At 37.8% G+C, this 24,828-nt stretch overlaps 1 protein-coding gene across 1 annotated transcript in view; it reads left to right on the top strand.

Moving 5' to 3' along the window:
• The window catches only part of LOC126471603 (glutamate decarboxylase), a 278,613-nt gene extending 259,768 nt beyond the window's left edge, over positions 1–18,845 (top strand). The window contains exon 12 of the mRNA XM_050099840.1: positions 18,467–18,845. The gene's annotated coding sequence lies outside the window, so the exon portion shown is untranslated. The remainder of the gene's footprint in view (positions 1–18,466) is intronic.
• Positions 18,846–24,828: the final 5,983 nt, after the last annotated feature.

Here is a 24,828-nt window from a genome sequence, read left to right on the forward strand (position 1 = left end):
AATTTTGTTTCAAACTAGGAAAATCTGCAAGTGAAACGTTTGTAATATTACAACAAGTGTACGGCGATTATTGTTTATCGCGAACACAAGTGTTTGAGTGGTTTAAACGATTTAAAGATGGCCGCGAAGACACCAGTGATGACACTCGCACTGGCAGACCATTGTCAGCAAAAACTGATGCAAACATTGAAACAATCGGTAAACTTGTTCGACAAGATCGCCGTTTAACAATCAGAGTAGTGTCTGAGTTAATAGGAGTTGACAAGGAAAGTGTTAGGCAGATTCTTCATGAAAGTTTCAACATGAACAAAGTGTGTTCAAAAATGGTTCCAAAGTGTCTCACAATTGAACAGAAGGAACGCCGAAGAATGATTTGTTCTGACATCCTGGAAAACATTGAAAGTGATCCCACCTTCTTACAAAATGTTATTACTTACGATGAATCGTGGTTTTTTACTTACGATCCCGAAACTAAACGCCAATCGATGCATTGGAAAACTCCTGGTTCTCCACGACAAAAAAAAGCACGAATGTCAAAATCGAAATTCAAGGCAATGATGATTGTTTTTTTTGACATCAAATGGATTGTGCACATTGATTGGGTACCAGAGGGACAAACAGTGAATCAGCATTACTACATTAGCGTCCTGGCTACCCTACGTGAGCGAGTACGGAGAAAACGGAACGATTTGTGGAGAAAAAAGTCATGGATCCTTCACCAAGACAATGCCCCAGCTCACAGTGCGTTGTCAGTGAAGACGTTTTTGGCAAAACACAACATTCCCATCTTAGATCATCCACCCTACTCACCTGATTTGGCCCCCTGTGACTTTTTTCTTTTCCCTAAAGTCAAGTCAGCTTTGAAAGGAACTAGATTTGAGACTGTTGAAGCAGTAAAAGAAAAAGCGACGGAAGTAATGTATGGACTTACCGAAAATGACCTGCAGCATTGCTATGAACAGTGGAAAATTCGTATGGAGCGGTGTAGAGACCGAGGAGGAGAGTACATTGAAGGAGATAACATGAAATTGTAAATAATTGTAAATAAATGTTTTTTCCAGCATCAGTCCGGTTTTTTTCTAGCCGCACCTCGTACACACCTGTGATAAGACCAGTAGGCCGCTAGTATTGAGATGTTGACCGTGTGCTATAAGTAGCGACCTTGATAAGACTGACCTGACGATGTACGAAGCAACCAGCAGAGGAAAAGGCAGCGACTACACCTGCCTTAAACAGCTTTAATATTTTTGATTACATGTCTCTTCAGTTCATAACGATATTTCCAGTAATGATTCGTTCAATCACCTTGAAATACTGCTACCGCTAGCAAAGTTCTCCTGCACAGTAATTTTTTTTTTAAGTCGACTGTACTAAAATACGCTTTAGGACATTGACAGTGACAATTATACAATTACTTGTCTCATTATGACAGCCTGACCACACCTAACAACCTCGATAGAATCACTGAATTTTCATTTTAATTATGTTTGCCAAGGTGAACTATAATCTTTGTCTCTAATGGACTCTCTAAAAACAATGACACTGATCGTGTATCATATGTCACTGTGCAAGACATGTCTTCACATTTGTTCCTACAAGTACTGTCAAATCTTGTTACCTATGAAATTCTCTATGAAGGAAAAGAGAAAAAAGGCCATGAAAGTCGAAAATAAATAATAAAATTTCTGTGGCCCTTCAGTAGTACTGTGTGACTCATTGTGTATCTTTTCTCCATCTTTCATTTCCTACCCACATGGACGGCACAGATTATAGTGAAACTCCTTCGTTACACTGAATTCTCGGCAAATTTGGAGGTGGGAAATGGTGATTCGCAATAGGGAGCAAAAAAAAAAAAAAAAAAAAAAACCGTGATTCACACAAGCCTTTGTAAGTAATGATAGGTTTACAGATCTAATTGCCTGGTGTTATTTACCAATCATTTTGAGTGTGCATACTTTCTCATAATTTACCGTAAACTGCTGTACTTCTGCGTAACCAGAGAAATCAATTTTCAAAGTAGTGTTTAAAATTGTGTTGCCTGCCTAAAAGGAGCTAACTTGTACGGTAACATTATTTTTGGATACTTTTTATCACCCTTGGATTCCTCTGACTATTTCCATCTTATTGTCGCCGACAGCATTCTGTGATGAAGTAAGTCAAGAACACATGTTCTTGATCTATGATTCACATACTGAGAGTTTTGGCCGTTAACGAAATTTCCTAATGCTGAAAGTTAGAAAAGAACGAGAATGATTTCTTATTCAATGTCACTATATACGTTCATAATTTTTTTTGACAAACGAATGGACGACATTATACTATACTACAGCGCCTGAATTCAGTTTTTTATGTCATAAGATCATCAGAAGTGACGTTCCTCCTTATAAAATTCAGCAGTACATCGATTCACTGCGATCATTCCTCTCGAGTGAGGGAAGACAAAATCAGTCACTCACTATATAGTGACTAATATGGGACACTATTTTGAGATAGCGATAGAACAAGTAAGGTAGATCGTAGGTTAGCGCCTTATCTGTGACAGTGTCACTGAAGACGGAGCACAAATCAGCTACTGTCTGAGTCCGATCATTTCCTTAAAACCTGCAAAATAATAATGCAATGATACAACATATACGTGGTGACTGAGTTGCCCCTACCGATGTCGTTTTATGCAACACGAAATCTTATATCTAGCCTTCAGAAATCACGCGCGAGGCTTTCATATTTTCTCGCTCGCTGCGCTCAAACTAATGGGCGTACACAAAAAACGAACAGGATATTTTTGTAGGGAATTTGATTTAGTTAATTTTTTTACTGATATTCGTTTTCGTTGGAGGCCACGGTTTTCGAGTTATTCGAGAAAATGTACAAAAGTAACCTTCAAATGGAACTCCATCCGCATACTCATTCCCCACCAGCCAGGATTTCTAGAATGTTGTTCGTGGCACTCCCTCCCACCACCGTCCAAAAATTTTCGACTACACGATCTATTTCAGACACTCGATCTTTATTGTTTCTATTGATTGGACTATTACGCCATCAGCATAGTTGGCTGTTTCGTTAACAATATTATTTTTAAACGTGCCCACGAGGATAATGAAAGAAAAATCACTTTTGTAAACTTTACGCTAAAACCAATTACGCTGAAAATTCGATCCGAATTTGACCCTTACAAACACAGTAGTTTCGTAGTCAGAAGGTCTGACGAATAAAACGATTTATTGTTTATTCTATGCTGTTAAAATTCACAAAACTGTTAGCTAAAATTTTCGCAAACGTCAATTTTACATTTGTCAGTGCTCGACTATGCTGGTGGGGCAATAGCCAAATCAGTAGAGAGCAAAAAAGGTCGAATACCGGGAATAGTTCGTGTAGTAAATATTTGGCACTGGGAGGAGGGACTGTCACAAGCATCATACTAGAAATCCTCAGTGGTGTGGGAGTAGAGGTGCGTTTGAAGGTCGTTTGTTTATCTTTTCCTTTGATAACTCGAAAACCGTGACCTCCAGCGAAAACATATGCGAATACAAAATTTAACTACTTTAAATTTCCTACAAAAGCATCCCATCCTTTTTTTCTATAGGACTAACTGTTCGCGCGTAGCGAGCGAGATAATATGAAAATCTTGTGCCTGGTTTTTGAAGGCCAGATTTAACACTGCGGATTACATAAAACGAAATCGGTAGGGGCAGCTGAATCACCCCGTATGTAGCTGTAGATTGGTGGATAAGTGACTTCAACACACTGAATTTTGCTTCGCTTGACAATAATACACAAAACAATAAGATTACCACATTTGTAAGCCGAATGTGTAATCGGAATCCTTAGGATGAGCCTCCATATTAACTGTAATTTCTCTAGATGAGTGTGGGAGGATGTAATCGGTCGTAGAGGTGCTTTGTAAGCCACTTATTCCATGGATAATGAATCGCATTTCCTTAAGAATCTGCCAACGAACCTCAGCACGGCCTCTTATTTTACTACAACTTGTATTACATAACCATTCTACTTTAAGGTATTATATGCTTGTTACAGATTCCAGTGGCTTACTACCAAACCATAATCAAAAAGTAGTGGATCTCTTCGCCTCTTTATATACACAATATCTTACATTTATTTACAGTCAGTCCCTACACCAATCGTTAATCCTATGCAGTTTCTATTCGCACATTTCTTTACAGCATACTGGCGCCGCAACCCTCCTATAAAATCTTTTACGTCTACAACTAAACACATATTCTACAAGCCGCTGTGCAGTGCTTGGCACAGGGTACACTGTAGCAGTATTCTCGATTTTCTTTCGTATTCCGCTCTCACCTATTTATCGAGGAAGAAATGATAGTCTGTATGCCTCTGTACATGCCCTAACCCCTCTTATGATCGCTACAGTGGGTATACACTGAAGGGCCGACGAAACTGTTACAGCTGCCAGCACGCGGAAGTGACGCAGCACGACGTGGTATGGACCCGGCTAATGTCTGAGGTAGTGCTGGAGGGAGCATCCTGAAGGGCTGTCCATAAATCCGTAGGAGTACGAGGGGGTGGGGATCTCTTCTGAATAGCACGTTGCGAAGCATTCCAGATATGCTCAATAATGTTCATGTCTGGGGAGTCTGGTGGCCAGAGGAAGTGCTTAAACTCAGAAGAGTGTTCCTAGAGCCACTCTGTCGCAATTCTGGACGTGGGGGATGTCACATTGTCCGCTGAAACTGCCCAAGTCCGTCGGAATGCACAACGGACATGAATGGATGCAGGTGATCAGACAGGATGCTTACGTATGTGTCACCTGTCATATTCGTATCTAGACGTATCAGGAGTCCCATATTACCCCAACTGCACACGCCCGCCGGCCGCGGTGGCCGAGCGGTTCTAGGCGCTACAATCTGGAACCGCGCGACCGCTACGGTCGCAGGTTCGAATCCTGCCTCGGGCATGGATGTGTGTGATGTCCTTAGGTTTAAGCAGTTCTAAGTTCTAGGGGACTGATGACCTCAGAAGTTAAGTCCCATAGTGCTCAGAGCCATTTGAACCATTTTTTGCACACGCCCCATACCATCACAGAGCCTCCACCAGCTTGAACAGTCCCCTGTTTGTAACCTCCCTCTCACTAATCGGCCTATCCTACTTGCGATATAAAATATGACCGTGGATTGCGTGTATACCTAATGGATTTTTTCTAATTGGATAAGGCTATCTTTCCCCAAGAAGTGATACCGATAAGTAGGATTAAAGTGTACAACCGACCCGTCTGATCGAAAATCTACTAAAAATAAAAAGTAATTATACCGAACAGGGCTATAATTTGGAAAATGACAGTTATTTTGTGCATTCACTCACGAACAACACGACAGAAAAGGGGTACCACTGATCATGAATCCAAAAGTTACACTAATGAACGAAAAGAAAATAATAAACGGTCGCCATCCCAATAGGGCAATTTACATCCAAAATCCTGTACAAGATAATGGGAAAGAAAAACATGTATTAATAAACACTGACTTGGTAACTGAAGGTTGTCACGTTTTTTGACACTAATTTTGAGTGAGTGTGTAATGATAAAGAAAACTGAGAAGTCACTCTTACGTTATGTTTGGCATTAAATTTTGAAAAAGTCAATGGAGCAATGATTTGAAAATATGTAATTAAACTGTATGTTAGTATTAAACTTCGTTACATGAACAACGACTTTCAGTGTTCTCAACATAACGTCATCAAAGAAATTTAGAAAAAAAGCAAGCACTTTTTACTTTGCCATTACTTATTTTGCAAATTGGATTTCATATTATTGTCTGAACAACTGAGCCTTTTTTTACTGACTTGAACAGAATTAAACACTAGAATACGTGCCAAACCAAACAGCCATGTGCTCCAAGCTATATGTAAATAAATAAAACTTCTGCACTCTTAATTTGTTCATATCTTTAGATTTGGATTTTTTCCAGTGATTGATTCTCAAACTTCAAAAATGAAATTGCTTTACTTTAGTCTATACTGAAACCTCTGTTGTACAACAGTTAGTTGAAAGTAGACTGAGGCTAAAATTCTTAAAAGTGAAATTATTCATTAATAAACTGGCTGTAACTATTCAATTTGTTTCTTATGACACTCAGCATATAAGGAAAAAAAGGAACAAGGATCCTGCTTGGTAACAATGTCTTGGGGGCAATGAGGACACAATCGCCCTGAGTTTAGCTGATTATTCATTAATAAACTGGCTGTAACTATTCAATTTGTTTCTTATGGCACTCAGTTAGCATACAAGGAAAAAAGGAACAAGGATCCTGTTTGGTAACAATGTCTGGGGGCAATGAGGACACAATCGCCCTGAGTTTAACTGAATACTATTTAAATAAAAATGTTCAAATGTGTGTGAAATCTTATGGGACTTAAATGCTAAGGTCGTCAGTCCCTAAGCGTACACACTACTTAACCTAAATTATCCTAAGGATAAACACACACTCCCATGCCCGAGAATGGACTCGAACCTCCGTCGGGACCAGCCGATGTAAATAAATTTTATCAATCAAAAACTGGTTCAAATGGTTCTGAGCACTATGGGACTTAACATCTGAGGTCATCAGTGCCCTAGAACTTAGAACTACTTAAACCTAACTAACCTAAGGACCCCACACACATCCATGCCCGAGGCAGGATTCGAACCTGCGACCGTAGCGGTCGCGCGGTTCAAGACTGAAGCGCCTAGAACCGCTCGGCCACACTGAACGGCTTCATCAATCAAATCACATTCAGTTGTGTTGCTAGGTTAACCGTTAACACTGTCTACCAATGAACAGTCTTACTTCAGTGCTGTGCGTACGACAAAACTCGAAGCCGACGACGAAACTGTGTTGCTGGAACTGCTGCTTTTGTTGAGCCACGGCTAATTACAGGAACAGGCAATCGTAATTAATACAGCCTCTTCCGCCACTGTCCACTGTCCGTACTCCTGCTACTAGACATTTGGCAGGCGCGCGTACATGATGCCGCCGAATATGGTACTTCTACTGCGTGAGCTTTAACACCACACTTCCGCACACTACAAGCGCTAGAACCCGTCTCTCTCTCTCTCTTTCTCTCTCTCTCCGCGCGCTCCGCGCAGCAACTCCCTACCCAAAGATTTTACAACGCACAGACACTGCTATTATCGTTGCTAGTCGATGCATATAACAATTCCTTTGCCTTTTTCCCAGAGCTTATAAGTTTCACAGTAAGATACAGATAAATACAATGAAACGTCAACAGACTTCTACCTAAATTTACACATACAGCGAAGCAATGTCCTTACTTATTAAAAGAAAGCATTTAAATTACAAATATTTACATACAATTCAGAAAAAATTATACTATATCGGTAGCAGGTGCCATGCATCCTGCATTTTCGGTGTTACATGTTGACATACAGTGTCCATCGATTCATAAGGTTATTTCCAAACCCGTACACGTCCATCCATTTAATACAATCTGAAAGAAGACTCGTCTGACTGGGCAACATGTTTCCAGTCATCAACAGCCCAATGTCGGTGTTGACGGGCCCAGGTGAGGCATAAAGTTTTGTGTCGTGCAGTCATCGAGGATGCACGAGTGGGACATCGGCTAATATATATATATATATATATATATATATATATATATATATATATATATATATATGTGTGTGTGTGTGTGTTCAAATGTGTTCGAATTCCTAAGGAACCAATCTGCTGAGATCATAGGTCCCTAGACTTACACACTACTTAAACTAACTTAGCTAAGAACAAGCCCGAGGGAGGACTCGAACCTCTGGCACGAAGGGCCTCTAACCGCGCTGTCACTCAGTGCGGCTGACTTCGGCTCCGAAAGGACATATCGATGTTGTTTCGTTGAACGGTTCGCACGCTGACACTTGTTGATGGCCCAGCATTGAAATCTACAGCAATCTGCGTATGGGTTGCAATTCGGTCACGTTGAACGTTGGCCGCAGTGATGTCGGAGGTTTGATGTTTTACCGGATTCCTGATATTCATGATATACTTGTGAAATGGTCGCACGGGGAAATCCGCACATCATTGCTACCTCGGATATGCTGTGTCCCATCGCTCGTGCGCCGACTGTAACACCGCGTTCAAACTCACTTAAATCTTGGTACTCTGCCATTGCAGTAGCAATAACCAATCTAACAACTGCGCCAGACACTAGTCTTCTATAGGCGTTGCCGACCGCAGCGCCGTATTTTGCCTGTTTACGTATCTCTGTACTTGAATACGCATGCCTATACCATGTTCTTCGGCGCTACAGTATATGATGGTGATGACATAATGGAAATGCAGTCCTCGTTGAATGCACTCTCCATAGTATTTTCCGAGAAATACGTTTTTTTCCATTGTATATTCGTGTGTTAATATAATATTTATATATTTCGGAGATAAGCGATACCTGCAGCAAAGCTCCATTTACCTGCAACGTTTTTCTGATGATTGTGAATCACTTTGTCACGTGGTATCCACATCAAATACATATGACACACGTCGGGTATGCGTATATGCAAGATCAATCATATGCTCCAAGAAGTGATGCCATCTCCTACAAAACAATGTCTAGATAAAGTGGAAGAGCATACCAAAGACTGCCAAATACTTACGCGATATATGATGCTGCTACATTGCCTGTCCCGTCTAGTGTTTCACTGTGCGGTATAGAATTCTTATCCGATGTGTTTCTTAGAGAAGCACAAAGTCAATTTACACTCCATCTCCTTACCTAACCCACGCTTATGTTTCTTCTGTAGTAAAATACAATATTTCATATGAGTAAACTAACTGTATGATTTTGCGTAATCGAATTTCCACGTTAAATAGGTAAAACTACAGTCATACAGACACACAAATTCTTGCATGCATGTCATCAACTCGTTTCACTATATTCTTGGGTACAGATTAGAGTTTCCAGCACTTTAGTAATTCATGATTGTGTGCTTGCCACTTTACATATATAGTAAGAGGTTCATTGCAAATATTGCTTGCTAATATAAAAAAAAATGGCATTGTTTGTGTATAATTCTTGTGTCCTCTTTGTTGAAGTCTGTGTTAAAAATCTGCGTGTGGTTTAGAGGTAGAGAACTAAAATTATATGTAGACAGAACATAGTTTACAACCTTTTTCTCGGTGTTGGTTACGTGTAAGGTGTACTTCAACACCAGTCAACTTTCGTGTGTCCTTATTATCCCTAATGGACTCACTGCAGGACGAAATCTTTAACAGGGACTGTTTTCAATCTATTTGACACATTTGTTCCTTGAGTAATACCCATATCGATATAGAATTTTGATGCATGGTATATCACAGGGACCTAGATTGAAAAAAGGATCTTTCCCCAGTCTTAATATTGCACTTATGTGTTATACTAATGACATCTGTGTTGGAGTCTGTGATAGCAAAGATCGTCTACATTATGTCTGTCAGCCCCTTATTTTAGTAGCATATCCTACAAGCTGCATTATGAACGGTTATCAGTTCCCATTTTAGTGGAGTATTGCTGTATGGTGCTGCCTTTCACCGTAAACAAATGTTCAGTTCAAACTACAGTCCTCTAAGGCATACACACCCCTAACCTCCTAATCTTGAAATGCAGTTTGATCACGAAGAATAGCCTGTACTCCAGTAGATCAATGGTACGGTTCAGAGGCACATCCACCTGTGTTACATTTGAAATAGTGTCTGAAGGTGAATCCACCAGCTTTAGGCATGGGGTAGCACCTGATGACCCCCGTGAGAGACTGACATGCCTACACACAAAATAGCGCAATTGGGATACAATAGCTACAGTCAGTTCCTCGAACATTATTTCCATTTGCTATATGCAACCTGTACTTTTAGTGTATATATACAGGGTGTTTCACAATTCATGTTACACACTTCTATAAGCTGTATAGGGGACTTAGTAGATCGAGTTTTACACAGGAACCGGCCGGAGTGGCCGAGCGGTTCTAGGCGCTACAGTCTGGAACCGCGCGACCGCTACGGTCGCAGGTTCGAATCCTGTCTCGGGCATGGATGTGTGTGACGTCCTTAGGTTAGTTAGGTTTAAGTAGTTCTAAGTTCTAGGGGACTGATGACCTCAGATGTTAAGTCCCATAGTGCTCAGAGCCATTTGAACCATTTTTGAATACTCTTCATGTGGCCTCACAAGGAAAAGTTCAAATGCGTTAAATCTGGGGATCTTGGTGGCCAAGCATGTGGTCCACCTCTACCGATCCAACTGACCGTGTAGACTACATTTAGATGGTTTCAAAAGCGAACTGCAAAATGTACTGCTGTGCCATCAGGCTGGAACCCCATTTCGTGCCGAATGTCCAATGGCACATCTTCCAAAAAGTCCACCAGCACTTGCTGCAGGAATACCAAGTACCTGGCGCCCGTTAGGTAGGGAGAGAGGATGTACGGCCCAGTCACACGACCATTGCAGATACCTGTCCAGACATTGATGCCTGAAGTGTGGTCAAATCTTCGTGTACACGTGGCTTTGGGGTTTTCTTGGTCCCAAATGCGGCTGTTTCGAGTGTTCAAAATACCTTCCCTGTTCATTGGTGAACAAAAGTCGCCTTGGAAGCTGAGGAAAGTCTACGAAACGGTGTAAGCACCAAATAGAGAAATTGACACGCGGCACAAAATCTGCGGAGAGCACAGCGTCTACCTTATGAAGGTCATATGGGTGGAGTTGCTGTTCATGCAGGACATGCCAGACACACAAGGAGACACATGCAAATCACGTGCAGTGGCTCGAGTACTAGTCGGTGGGTTCTCTTCAACTTGATGAAGCGGTTCCTCTTCTAATACGACCGTGCGCGCCTTTTCGGAGCGCTAAGTTTGCTCTATCGCTTGTGAATTTCCCACTTGCCAGCAGTCGATGTTCTACTCAGGCACACATGGCGTGAGATGGGAGTCACGCGATTTGGAAAGTACTCGTGGCACAAAGTTGAGCTTTTATTCCATCACGGTAAGATTCACCGTAAATTAACAACAAATCGTTGTACTCTGTGAACATGTACTCAGACATCCTGTTACTCCAGTACTAATCACTGTAATCTCAACTGACGCATCACCAACAAACATGAAAACAAGGCAGATGGAAACAGAGAACATCACGTGACATCGCGTCATCGTACCATTCATTAATGTGGGTAGCATACCATAACAGACGAACTGCATAAGAAACACCTAGTGCACGACTGAGTAGCTCTTCTTTACCTTGTAACATGGAAACGAGCCGTTTCCGGTCACGGTCTCCTATACAAAACTTAATGTACTATGTCCCCTTTACAATCTCTCGCAGTGAGTAAAATGAATTGTGAAGTACACTCTGTGTGTTTAGCCTATTCATGCTAGGCATCATGACTGGTTTATACTATAAAGACAATTATTGAATTATGCACAGTGCAAAAGAATTAAAGGGTCACATTTACAACAAAAAAAAAACTGTCATTTTCCTGCATTACGACGAAAAAAAAACCATCTTAAGCTGTTACTCTTCTGACAAATATTATTATTCCACAGGTTTTAAGAACAGATCAGACTCTGATGGTAATAGATTTGTGTTGCGTCTCCAATGCCACTGTCATAGATGGGGTGTTAACATACATTTTTGTCCGCCTTGGTAGCTGCGCGGTCAACGTAGTAGATTGCTAACTGAAGGAACCTGGGTTCGATTCCCGACAGAAGACGGAGTGTTGCGTTGTTCTCGCGTTCATATCGTCACAATTGACGTTCCGCTATTAAGACTGCTGTATGATCACGTCTCGAAAGCCAATAAAATAAAATAAAAAACTTCTTTACTTTTTCTACCATTCCTTCAAAATAGTGCCCATTGTCAGTCGCAATACAATGGGTGATTGAATTTCTCATCCCTCACTTGAGAGAAACGATTGCTGTGAATTTTATATAATGGGATGTCACTTCTGATGGGGTTTGACATCTAAGACTGAGTCAGGCAATGTCATATAATATGATGGTGTCCATTCATTTGTCACACATAACACTATCTAAATACATGGCGACGTTGAATAAAAAAATTTTCTTATCCACTTCTAACTTTCAGAATTATTGTAGTTTCTTGTCCACTATAGGAAATTTTGCTAATGTCCAAAAATCTCATTAGGTTATTCACAGACCAACAGTATGCGTTCTTGCCTTACTTCGTCACAGAACTCTGTTTGTGACAGTACAATGGAAATTGTGTAATCCAAGGGGGCACATAAGTATCCAAAAACAGCGCCACTTACGTAAACCCCACAACTTCAGAAACTGCTGACTATGTTGTGACTTTGAAAATTAATTTTTCTGTTTACGCGAAATACAGCAGGTTACGATAATTTACGAGAAAGTAAGCGCACTCTGAATGATTGGTAGATAATACGACGCAATTGGAGCTGTAAACTTACCAGTATAACTGAAATATATTTTCAGTTGTGAACACGAACAATCATCATCTGTGTAAGGGGATGACGAAAATGAAAATCTGATCTGCACCAAGATTCCATCCCGGATTTCCCGTTTTACGCGAGCGGGCTTTGACTATCCGTGCACGATCCACAGCCAGACATAAACTTCCATATGTCGTCGTTCCTGCGTCACAATCTGTACTTCTACACATTATATAATTCTTGTACAGAGGAGAACATTATAACTGCTAGTCGCTGCCTGGTATCAGGCAGACTATGGTTGTTTGTATTCGCAACTGCGAAAGCATTTCATGCATTTCACAACAGCTGTAATCGCCACACTGCCCATTCCTTTGGACATGCATGCATGTTCGATGGAACACTGCATCATTCTTCTTAAGACAGGCACTACAATATCGTACTTACCCTGTGTTGAAAGGTATGTGTGCATCAGTCTTTTTATTTCAGTTCCAATTGGGAACCACCTTTGTCCACCTCCAAACCTATCGAGAATTGTCTGTAACAAAAAAGTTTCACAGTGGACTGTCCACTCCTCATGTGTAGGAAATTAGAGGTGGAAAAAACCTACACAAGGAATCACCGTATTATTGCAAGACCATAAAAAATGTATTATTTATTTCTGACTTTCATGATATTTTCTTTTTGCTTTATAATTAAATATCGTTGACAACCTTATATGACAATACTTTCTTCAACGTCTACATGAATACTCTGCAGTTCAAACGTAAGTTCTTGTCTCGAATCACTTTTGCACTATTTCTCAATTCTTTCACTCTTCAACAGCACGTGGGAAATACCAACACTTGACTTGGTTTTGCCACCATTTTATGTCATCCTATTCGTCAAGATCAGCTGGGGGAGGGTGATCTTGATTTTGGTCTTAGACCCAGCCCATTGGATGGGTGATCTTCATTTTCCCGCTATTTTTGTGTCATAAATAGCCACAGAGGTGTGGACAGTGGAAGGGGCGTTATCTTGATACATGATAGGTATCGGGTTACATCATGACCTTGAATTTACCACTCCCAGTTTCCCTAGAGTGGTGGATGGTGACCTTGACTTAGATCATTATCTGGGTCCATACCTGCACTGATCCTCTACTGCTGTTTAACTGCAAGCTCATGCTTCATTCTACAGCTATAGACTTTCACAAAGCCAAACCAAAAAAACTGATAAGAAAGTAGTTTTTTTTTTTTACAAGGGTGTACTGAAAAGTAACGCCACTGAATTTTTAATGTCAAAGCTCTTAATGCTTTTTAAACCAAATAAACGTTATTAACTTTCTACATCTCCAGTCTTCATGTCTACAGATTTATTTTTCAACATCAGCATCCTGTCGACATATACATTTTTTCCAATGAGAGACCAGTTTATTGGTACCATCACTGTAGAAGGTTTGGCTTTGTTGTCAGAGACACATCCTCACCTCTGTTTGCACTGCTTCATCACTGTCAAGGTGCGGTCCTCAAAGATGCTCTTTCAGTTTTGGCAACAGACGACAATTTGGGACAAGTTGGGATGATATGACAGCAAACCCAAGGCATTGGATTGCTGGCGATGTCACAGCACTCGTGTTTGGTCAGGTATTGTCAGGGTGAAGGACAGGGTGTTCTATAGGTGGACAAACCCTTTCAATTCGTGCCTTTAGTTTTCTGGGTGTCTCGTAGTACACCAACATAGTTATTGAAGCATTACTTTTCAGCACGCCCTCATTTATTAGCTGTAGTTTACGAGGGTCATTCAACAAATAATGCCCCAATTTTTTTGCCCAGAACGTATTTATTCTTCAAATTTAGAATTTCGTGACAATATCAGACAATGTCTGTTTCATATGTACTGTATTTCTACATAACCTCTATCGCATTCCATGGCCCTATGCTAACGTTGTGTAAGAGCACGTATTCCCTGTTGTTAAAACCTCTTGTCCTATACTCATAACCATATTTTCACTGCATGAATTACAACCTCATGATCTTCAAAGTGTGCTCCACGCAGAGAACACTGAAGCACCTTAACACACCTTAACAGATAAAAACCAAGGGCGCTAGGTCTCGGCTATGGAGTGGAAAAGGCAATAATATCTAGCCCAATTTCACAAGTTTTCTGAGACAGTGTGGGGGTGCATTGTCATGTTAGAGTAAGACCTCCTTTGTGCATTGTCATGTTAGAGTAAGACCTCCCTTGTGCATTGTCGTGTTAGAGATTTCTTGTCAGATCGAACTTGTCAGAAATGGTTCTTGAGTTTCTTCAAAGTTTCCAAATTTGTCTCTGAATTAACAACCGACCATTTTAGGTACCATGTTCATAAGAATGACACAATCACTATCCCAAAAGACTGTCATCATGATTTTACCAATACAGGGAGCTGCCTTGAATTTCTTCTTTTTTTGTTATAATGGGTGGAGCAACTCCAGTGACTGCTTTTCTGTCTCTGGTTGAGTCATGCACCCAGGTTTCGTCACCTACAACGACCTGCGACTGAAGAATCTCTCCATTGACATCAGATTGCTCCAACAGCTAAGACGAAATGGCTAGTGTGAAAGAACTGCATGTTTGCCATCAATTGTACAAACTGCTTATAATCTATTTTATACTGGTTTCGATCATTGTGACCATCTTCAGAGGAAGACTGTATCAACGAAACCAAATGAACAATGTACATATAGGATAAACTAAGTGTTGTGGATTGGCAAGACAGCCAACCCACTATAAGGAAGCCGAAAGGCACGCATTTAAGCTCACACAGGCTGGCGTGAGGTCTGGAACTGGACAAGGAATTGAGACTAGCAAAAAATGTACGTAGCTTCTGGAATACTTAACTTTAATCCATAATTGGTGAACATCGCTCTTGACGGTACATGTTTTACAGCATCAATACTAACTGGTAATGGCGCCTTGTTAGGTCGTCAGCAAATGATGTAGCTGAAGGCTATGCTAACTATCGTCTTGGCAAATGAGAGCGTATTTTGTCAGTGATCCATCGCTAGCAAAGTCGGCTGTACTCTGGGGCGAGTCTAGGAAGTCTCTCTAGACCTGCCGTGTGGCGGCGCTCGGTCTGCAATCTTCGATAGTGGCGACACGCGGGCCCGACGTATACTAACGGACCGCGGCCGATTTAAAGGCTACACCTAGCAAGTGTGGTGTCTGGCGGTGACACCACACTAAGTAACATGTCAGCTTTATAAGAATAAACATGCAGAAGCACTTACAAAAAATCTGTATGTTAGATGGATGTAGAATTCAACTTCCCATTGGATAAATTGAAAATCCTCAGGGTTGTAAAATCTACAACGTATAGCAGACCATGATTTCTATACCAGCATATAATTGATTTCACTGCAATTAATCGCAACTATCATTAAGATAGTAACATGAGACTGACCTCTGTCGATATGAGTGCATCAAAGATCTTAAGCATATGAGTATACGAAAGATATAGATAGTTTACACTGCAAAGATCACCTTTTAGGAATCGATTTGTGTTATATACATGGTATATGCAAAGATATATATTGTCAACCATCGATAAATGTAGACTATGAAGGTCTACCTGTAAATGAACATAATATTTACATTGCATCTATGTTGTTAACAGTATGAAGACATAGTAATCATAAGAAATGGTATGATTCAAAATATCAACTAAACATCCCCTCTTATATGTAACTATCTTATGCAGACACAAATCTCAAAAATACTCTACAGTCCAGAGTGACATAGGTCAGAAAAATCTCAATATCTACTGATGACCACTGTTCAGAGAAGACTTCATGCAAAGAGCTTGTTACCATGTCACATTTAATTTGCTAATGTACGACACTACAAATATCTAAATTCTTCTGATATGAGTAAATCACAGTAGTTATGTATACATGGGATATCTAGATACTTTACATCATGAAGACTATCTCTTACTAAATAATTTGTGTTATGCACAACGATAATATATTGCCATATCAATGAAACATAGTTTGTAAAGTTATGTTAAGAGTAAATTATACTAGCCATATCACTGAATATAAGAAATTCTATCAATATATGTACAAAATGAGATAAATGTATAAAAACTACAAGAACTGTATATTATGTCTATCTCTGAAAGGATGGGAAATACAGGGGTTTAGATCAAAAAATCTAAATCCCTGCTGTCACACAACCTATACCTCTGGCACTGATCACATAGTCCCTAAGCACCATATAACCGATACCTTCGATTTCAAATAAGCTAGACCTCAAGCACCTCATGACCTATAACTTAGGAAATGTCTCACTGAGACCTTAGAGATAACATTGTGCACCAATCAGGCACCACAGTTCTATGACTTCATACCTCATCGTTACTGAGGAACTACAGAAGCTGCAAAACTCAACATGTATTGTATAAGTCTGTAAGCAACCTGAAAAGTGTAACTGCCATGTTTCATCGTATATTACATGATGATGAACAGTTAACTATATTTTACAGTTAACAATATATATTAATGGTCCATGGTTGACATATATCGATTACAAACAGATGGTCTTTCCATTGTGTCATATCAACATTTCTCATGCATACATAAGTTCCTTGGTACATTTGTATCCACCGAGATCAGTTATCATGTTACTACCTTAATGATCTTTCTGTTTAATCATAGTGAGGTCAGTTTCCAGTTGGTATCAAAGTCATGGCCTGCAGCACATTTTTCTGATTCTGTAAATATTTTAAGACTGATATTTTTCAATTTCCTCAGTGGAAAATTAAATTCCATATCTAGCTAATATACAGATTTTTTTGTAAATACTTCCACATGTTTACCATGGTTAAGCTGACAACTTATTTCCTTTACCCTGTGTGTACATTGTTCATTTGCTTTTGTTGATATTGTAATCCTTTGAAGATGATTGCTACAACTGAAACCGATAGAAAATAAAGAATAAATTTGTACAGCTTATGAAAAATGTGCAGTTCTTCAAATTCCTGACAGCTGTATCAAGTCATCCCATTAAAATCTTGACCTTTTTATTAAATGTTATAGTCTATTGTTAGCATTTGTGGGACCCATCTTTAGCACAGCTTACAATGTTCAAGAGTCACAACCATTGCACATGCATTTCTAATGTCACTGATAGCTGTAGAGTCAAGTTCTGATGTGATAGTCTGCATGAATAATGGCTTCCGTGGGATTCATCACGTCAAGAGCAGTAGCTGTGACATGACATTTTGAACATGGCCACTCACAATGTTCAATTTCTGCTCTTTCTGACGTTTTAACTCTCTTTACACAACGCCTAACAGTAGTCCAATAAGTAGCATCATTACCATTCGTTCTGCACAAACGTTACCCTGGTTTCTTTTTCCACAACTCAAAAGACAATTACAGCATGTTGCTTGGAACGAGTGTCTTGTGTAGACGCGATTTTGACAGTTCACCATAGCTCTGCAATCTGGTTGAATAGTTTCAAGGTCACACACTTCCAAAAGAAATACCAAATTCGAAGCACCTAAAATGACGTTTTCCTACAAACATTTGGGGCATTATTTATTGAACAATTCTGGTACATTTAATTTTGAACACTATTCATCGGCCCTAAGGTTCCTTGTTGACACCAGGAGGTCGTTTGTCAAAGCTCTACATGCATAACCACTAATTTGAAGATCACAGCTCTTAATCTTCAACAGCTTTGATGAAAGCACATTCCAGATGTTGGGTGCTGTTTATATTTGCTGTTCTGGAGCGTTACTGATAGAGCTATGGTGCAGCTAACACTTGTAACCCATCCCTAGATCTATACAGGAAAAGATATAAAGAAAATGGCAACTGAATTTCGAAGCAAAACACTTGAGATGCATAGAGGACTTTGACAAATGCTTACTAGTATATTTGTGGTACTATCAATAATTGCCCCAACAAGCTTTCAAATGATTTTCTTAATATTTATTAGATCACACTTGCAGTTAAATCTACAGATAAATATTCTGTATAGTTAAAACATGTTAGTTTTATGTCCTAGTCCATTATGCACCTCTTACAAGTTTATGAATTGTTTCAGCACCTGGAGCACAAAATCAGCGTGTAATGAAGAAAGAAGAGTTAACTACATCCCGTTCACCAATTACAAAAGAGACGAACATATTTTCATAGAGACTGGAACTGAACAACTTGTATTCAGTACAACATAGCCAGATGGTAGCTGCTAGCATGATTGGGTAAGAACTCATTAGAAATAAACTGTGGTGAGTAATATGTGAGCTATTAAAATTTTCCCTCAAGGAATGTATCATTGTAATCTCAACATCAGGGAGAAATATCAGTTTATTTTATGTTTTCATAAGTGTTAATATTAATTGATGTTGTAATGTTGAAAATAAATAATGAAAACAGTTGAAAGAGTATTGTGTATGGTAGTATTTGTGGCATATATATAGCTTTATGTGTGGACACATTCAGATTAACCTGTAACATTATACTTGTTCAGCCAAATGGCAAACATGTTCATCCATGCTAGCTGTATATAAATTAACAATTGTCAGATTAAAGACATTCTACGCTGGTACGACAATACCTATATTACAATAGTAGCCATTTTGTTACATAATTAAGAATTGTTTCTGTAAATAATTATTAATAGAAATGCTCCTGTCCCAGAAATGATTTTGTGATCAAGGATAAATAATCATAAAATGTGTGTGCAATGCATGTATGTTTTACATACCATCATGGTAACAGTAGTATTTAATAGAGGCTTTTATAGAACTAAATTGAGCATAGAATTTTAATACTGTAATCCATAAAACTGGCATTAATATGGACCTTTTATTTCACTGCAATCAGAAGTACAGACGAAAAATCTGGCAGCTTAAATACATTGCAGTCCTTATTTCCAATTCAAAAAGAGAGTGGCTGTGTTTCCCACTAGAAGCTGACTTTTTGCTGTTTATGTTTACTATTTGTGAGTTGATTTGGTGCAAAAAAATGAGCACAACTCATCTAATAAAGAAAACCTAATATTTGGCATAAATTAATAAAGCAAAACCTCTGATATACAAAAGTTTGTTATCTTCATTTGATCTGCATGGTTCAGTGATTCTTCACAAGTAAAATTATCTGCACACATTTTGAATTTGTATTTGTGCTTTTCATAAATATGTAATAGAGTCAAATATTTAAATGACTCAGATAATCTTTGTTTAAATTATTCAGATAATCCTTTTTTAAATTATTAAAGTTATATAATATAACGATGTTAAAATGAGGCCCTATAACTGAATGATGGCTGGTTTGTAATATTTTTATCTACAAGAAGTGGCTAGAGCCTGTTAAGGTTTGCATTCATTTCATAAATAGGAAACCCGGTGATGATGATCTATCAGTTAATATGAGGTGCATTAAAAATAAACAACAAGAACATGTGTATGAAAAATAAATATTGAGTTACTGTTTATACTGAAATCATTCATAAACAGGAAGACTGTGATACAGAAAATTTGTCAATAATACTCATCTTGTGTGCCAAACCTATACTTGCATATTACGGCCTAAAATGGCAATTAAAAATTATTGAACAAAATGATTTTGTCATTCTTGATATTTTTAAATTATTCTATAATACAACTATCATGTTGTTAGCAAATGTATTCTGTAATATGTCAATATCATTGAAGTAGCAATAACAGAATTATTACAAAAAAGAACATATTAAAATGACTGATTTGAAATGATAAAGCAATAACCAGTGTATTTCTTTGCAACTGGTGACACTTCAGTTAATAAATCGATAGTAAAAATTTATAATGCAAATCGAAACTTTTTATGATTAGTCAATTAACATGGGAAAGGATTGTATAGTGTGAGTTTTAAAGAAGTCTCTTAGCATCTGGAGATGTCTCACAGAGTTTGCTGTCCTGAAACTAATTCTCATTTCAATAGCGATGTGCTTTAAGGTCCTATAACTTTTTTGTAGATGAATGTGTGATTGCTTAACTGTGATATTAGTATATATAACATAAATTGTCTGCAAATACATAAAGTTGTTACGAGAATAGCAGAGGTTATTTTAGTGTTATATTGTATATGGTCTTAACATAGTGTAATAACTTATCAAGTTATATACTCACTCAATGATACTGATGGATTCAAATTCACCACTGAAATAAGATATAGAATCTCTGCAGAAATACATATCAGTAATAATGTAATTATATTTGAATATTTTGTTTTGTTGAATATAATTGTAGTCTTCCATATCTGAACTTAAACAAATAAGTCTACTTATGAACTGATATGCTTTTTTTTGTTTACTTCCAAGGTGGTTCATATCATTTTATTTGAATTGTTTCAAGATAAACCACTCTCATAAGATCTCTAGTCAACAATAACAGAGCATACATACAGCTGAAACTGCGCAACTTTCTAACTGCTGTAGTATTTTGTTGAAGACAAGGTTTTGAAGCAAAGTGCCATGTTGACTCTTGGTTATTACCGAGTTTTATAGAATTAGAATCGCAAATAACAGCTTACATAGTGCCAGATATGTGCAGGATTTAAACAACGAGACAGTCTTAATAATTCAGCGTTGTGTGAGAATGAGAAAATCATTTCAGAATCAATTCTAAAGTAGTATTTTGTTAACTTAGTAACTATCGCAATGACTGTAAAAAAATTTCCTGTTGCTTAACAATAACTCAAAACAGCTGTTCTGTGCACACATAATGATGGTGACATAGAACATCATTATACCTTTCCCATTACATAAACAACAGTCTATCGTATATGAAAATGTATGATATCCATTTATGACCCCTGTAACTTCTCTCGGTCTGTCCAAACAAATTAATCAGAAATATGAGAATTCACTGTGCTTAATGAATCTACTACCTGTATATCATTACAGTATTACATTATTGCAGTATGCCCTGATGTTTTTCTAAGTGTATAAGTTAAAGGATTCATCATAAAGTTTTAGCACCAAAAATGAGATACTGATGAGTCAAATATCATGTTACTGTGTAGTACAACTCCTGAATGAGATGCAATAGCAGAGCACTCTACAAAAAGTTGAGAAAGTCATTACACATTATTTACAACAAATTGCATCAATATTAAACATAGATCATTCATCTGCAAACATAATGACAAAGACTGTCAGTACAGACAACTCCCTATACTTGAAAAGCAAAAGGAGTCAGACTAACCCTATAAAAGAATAATTTTGTTTGTCCATGTGGTGTCTGCCATATGAAATTCATTTAAGAAACAGTACTGCAATTTGGTAACAGAAGTTAGTGAATTAAGTAGTTTTCAGCATTGATTAACTTGTAACAGATGCACAGTGGAAGTTTCTATAACCAATGCTTTTGTTGTCAAATAGAATAACATCAGGGTATCTGCTTTATCATCAAACTTCAGTCATTTATCCTGTCACTGTACTGCTGAAAATGTCAAAAACATTATAAAGCTGATATAAGCCAGTTATGAGAATATTATTGGAAAAGTCTCCTAAAATAATAATCTTTTCTAGGAATATGGATCTCAGAATTTCTTGAAAAGAAAAAAGAATGTTCTTCCCTTGAAACAAGTGTATAACATTTTCAGGCATTTGAAGTACTCTTCAACAGGATAATTCCACAACTGCTGTACCAGTTGCTGCTTAAGAAGACATCAACTGATACACCAACAGTTTAATTAGATGTGTTTTGGGTAGAATACATAGCAAATAACAGGAAATGTAACTATACAAATAATATAAAAGAGTATAAAACTAAAAGTACCATCAAAATTAAACAGCTGAAATAGACACCATGAACATCTTGGTGATCATATAAGTAAGGACAATACGTAAGAAACAATTATGTCATTGAAGACTGACAGGCCAGCTACAGTGCAATAACCAGGAAGTAATTTAAGACACTAGGGAGGTGATGAATACAAGAGTAGTGCCACATAGCGTCAAAAGCAGAAATAATTATCACTTTTTTTCATAAGAATTGTAGTACACAAAATCAAACTTTTACAAAACCTTACAACATGTGAATAATAAAATGAACAAAGTAATATAAATTTACAGTTACATAGAAAATACTGACGACAAAAAAGACATAGATGTAAAATGACAAACAGAATAAAAATTCCAAAAGAGGTACACAGATCCAAACATTCTCACAAAATTACACAAATAAAATAAGTGAAGGAAAACAGTTTAATAAGGTACAATAAAATATAAATAATTGAAGCACTCATAGGGTAAGGACTCAAACCTTGACAGGATTAGAGGAAGGAGGCCATGCAAACAAAAATCGCTAACAAACAAAAAAATTATGCAGTAATAAAAAACCAAAGAAACACAAGGGAAAACAAAGAGCACAATATAATTTCCAAAAGCGTTAGGTTAAGTGGCAACAACCACCTCTTCTGTACATGAGCATTACTTAAAATACTAGCTGTCAACGATGCTGGGTACCTGAATCCTCAAAAAATACAAATGACAAAACTTAAAAGTATAGAAAACAGGTGCTTGGAGGTAGAGATATAAGGAATGGGTTAATACATGCAGAAATGTTTGGCATTATAGCCCTAGTATTTCAGTGAATATTTTAAAGAACCTATTGCAACTAGAAGACAACTGTTTGTTCAAAATTAAAGATGATTGATGTAAAAATTTCTTATTCCTATAATACATGTAGCGAACGCCCTTTTTGTCAACATGTAGTATCTACAGTCCTCTATGTCTGTGTAACATAAGGTGTCCTTCCTGTCATAAATGAAAACCAAGTGCAGAACACACCAATAAAAGTAATTCTGCAGCCAGTCGCCATTTATCACAGATGGGACACCTTATATTACACAGAGATAAATAACTGCATATATTCCTTGTTGAGCCAAAGGAAGTGTACTAGATATATTAGAGGAATAAGAAATTTTTAGACACCAACCATGCAACCCTTCTTTAAATATTTGGCAAAATACTGAACCTGTAATTCCAAGCATTTTCACATGTATGTCTATAACTCCAAGCAAATGTTTCTTATTCTGATATGTTTTTCATCTGTACTTTTTTGTGGGTTTCGATTCCCTAGCATCCTTCACATCTAATATTATAATTAAAGCTCATCTACAGAATGGATTATTGTTACCACTTAATCTAATGTTTTTGGAAAGTGTATCATGCCCTCTATTTTCCTTTGCATTGCTATTGTCTTTTATTGTTACATCATTTATTTTCTTTTTTGACGATTTTTGTTTGCATGCTCTTCCTCATCTAATCTTGCAGTGATTTGAGCCCTTGCCATATGCTATGATGTTTTTATTGTTTCTGTTTTATTGTACCTTGTTAAATTGTTTTCCTTCTCTTGCTTTATTTACATAATTTTTGTTGGTGTTTGCATCTATGTAACTGTTCTGGAATTTTTACTCTGTGCATTGCCATTTTACATCAATGTCTTTTTTGTTATTGGTATTTTCTATGTAACTGTAAATTCCTATAACTTCACTTATTTATAATTCATGCCTTGTAAACTTTTGTAAAAATTTGATACTCTATAGGACATCTCTAATGAAAAAGAAAAAATATTTTTTTCTCTTCTTTTGACACTATGTGGCTCTACTTTTATATTCTTCGCTGCCTTCTGGTGGCTTAAATTGTATCCTAGTTATTGCACTGTGACTGGTCAGTCACCCTGCTGTGACAAGTTTGTTTGCTACATATCATCTTTATGTACCTGATCACAGATATTTTCATGGTGTGTATTTCAGCTGTTTGATTTTGACAATACTTGCAGTTTTATACCTTTCTGTATTCTTTGTATAGTTAGATTTTCTGTTATTGCCTATGTATTTCTGGTTTGAAGACAATTCCGATGATGGGTTCTACCCAAAACACATAAAATAAAGTCATTTGTTTGTCAGATGGTGGTTTATTACTTAGTGACCAATACAGCAGTTGTGCAGTTCTCCTACTGATTAGGAATATGGTCGCAATCTTCCTGCATAAATTTATGTCACAACTGCATGAAGCCCTCTTCACACCAGGGTAATGTATTAAAAATATGTGTCAGTGTAAATATGTTCAAATGAAGCATAGCAAATATGAGAAGAAGTAGCGATGGTCAACTCTTACAAATTTGTCTTCAGTTGTTGATATAACATATCTTCATTAATTCTGATGTTTAATTTCCTCTTGTAATCACCAAATAACAATAGCCTCAGTACCTACATCACAGTACAGTTATACCATTGTGCACTACACAGCCACTAAAATTGTATTATTGTGATCAGAAGTTACTGATACACTACATGTTCCTGATAAAAGCTTTGTGTGGTGAATGTGTTTTACTGTAGCCTCAGACAGAGATAGGACACTCATAATTCATCTAGTCTGTGAATAAAAATAATCTACTTCAAGATCTCAAAACAGCT

Source organism: Schistocerca serialis, chromosome 3, assembly GCF_023864345.2.
Source record: "Schistocerca serialis cubense isolate TAMUIC-IGC-003099 chromosome 3, iqSchSeri2.2, whole genome shotgun sequence".
Classification (NCBI taxonomy): Eukaryota; Metazoa; Arthropoda; class Insecta; order Orthoptera; family Acrididae; genus Schistocerca; species Schistocerca serialis.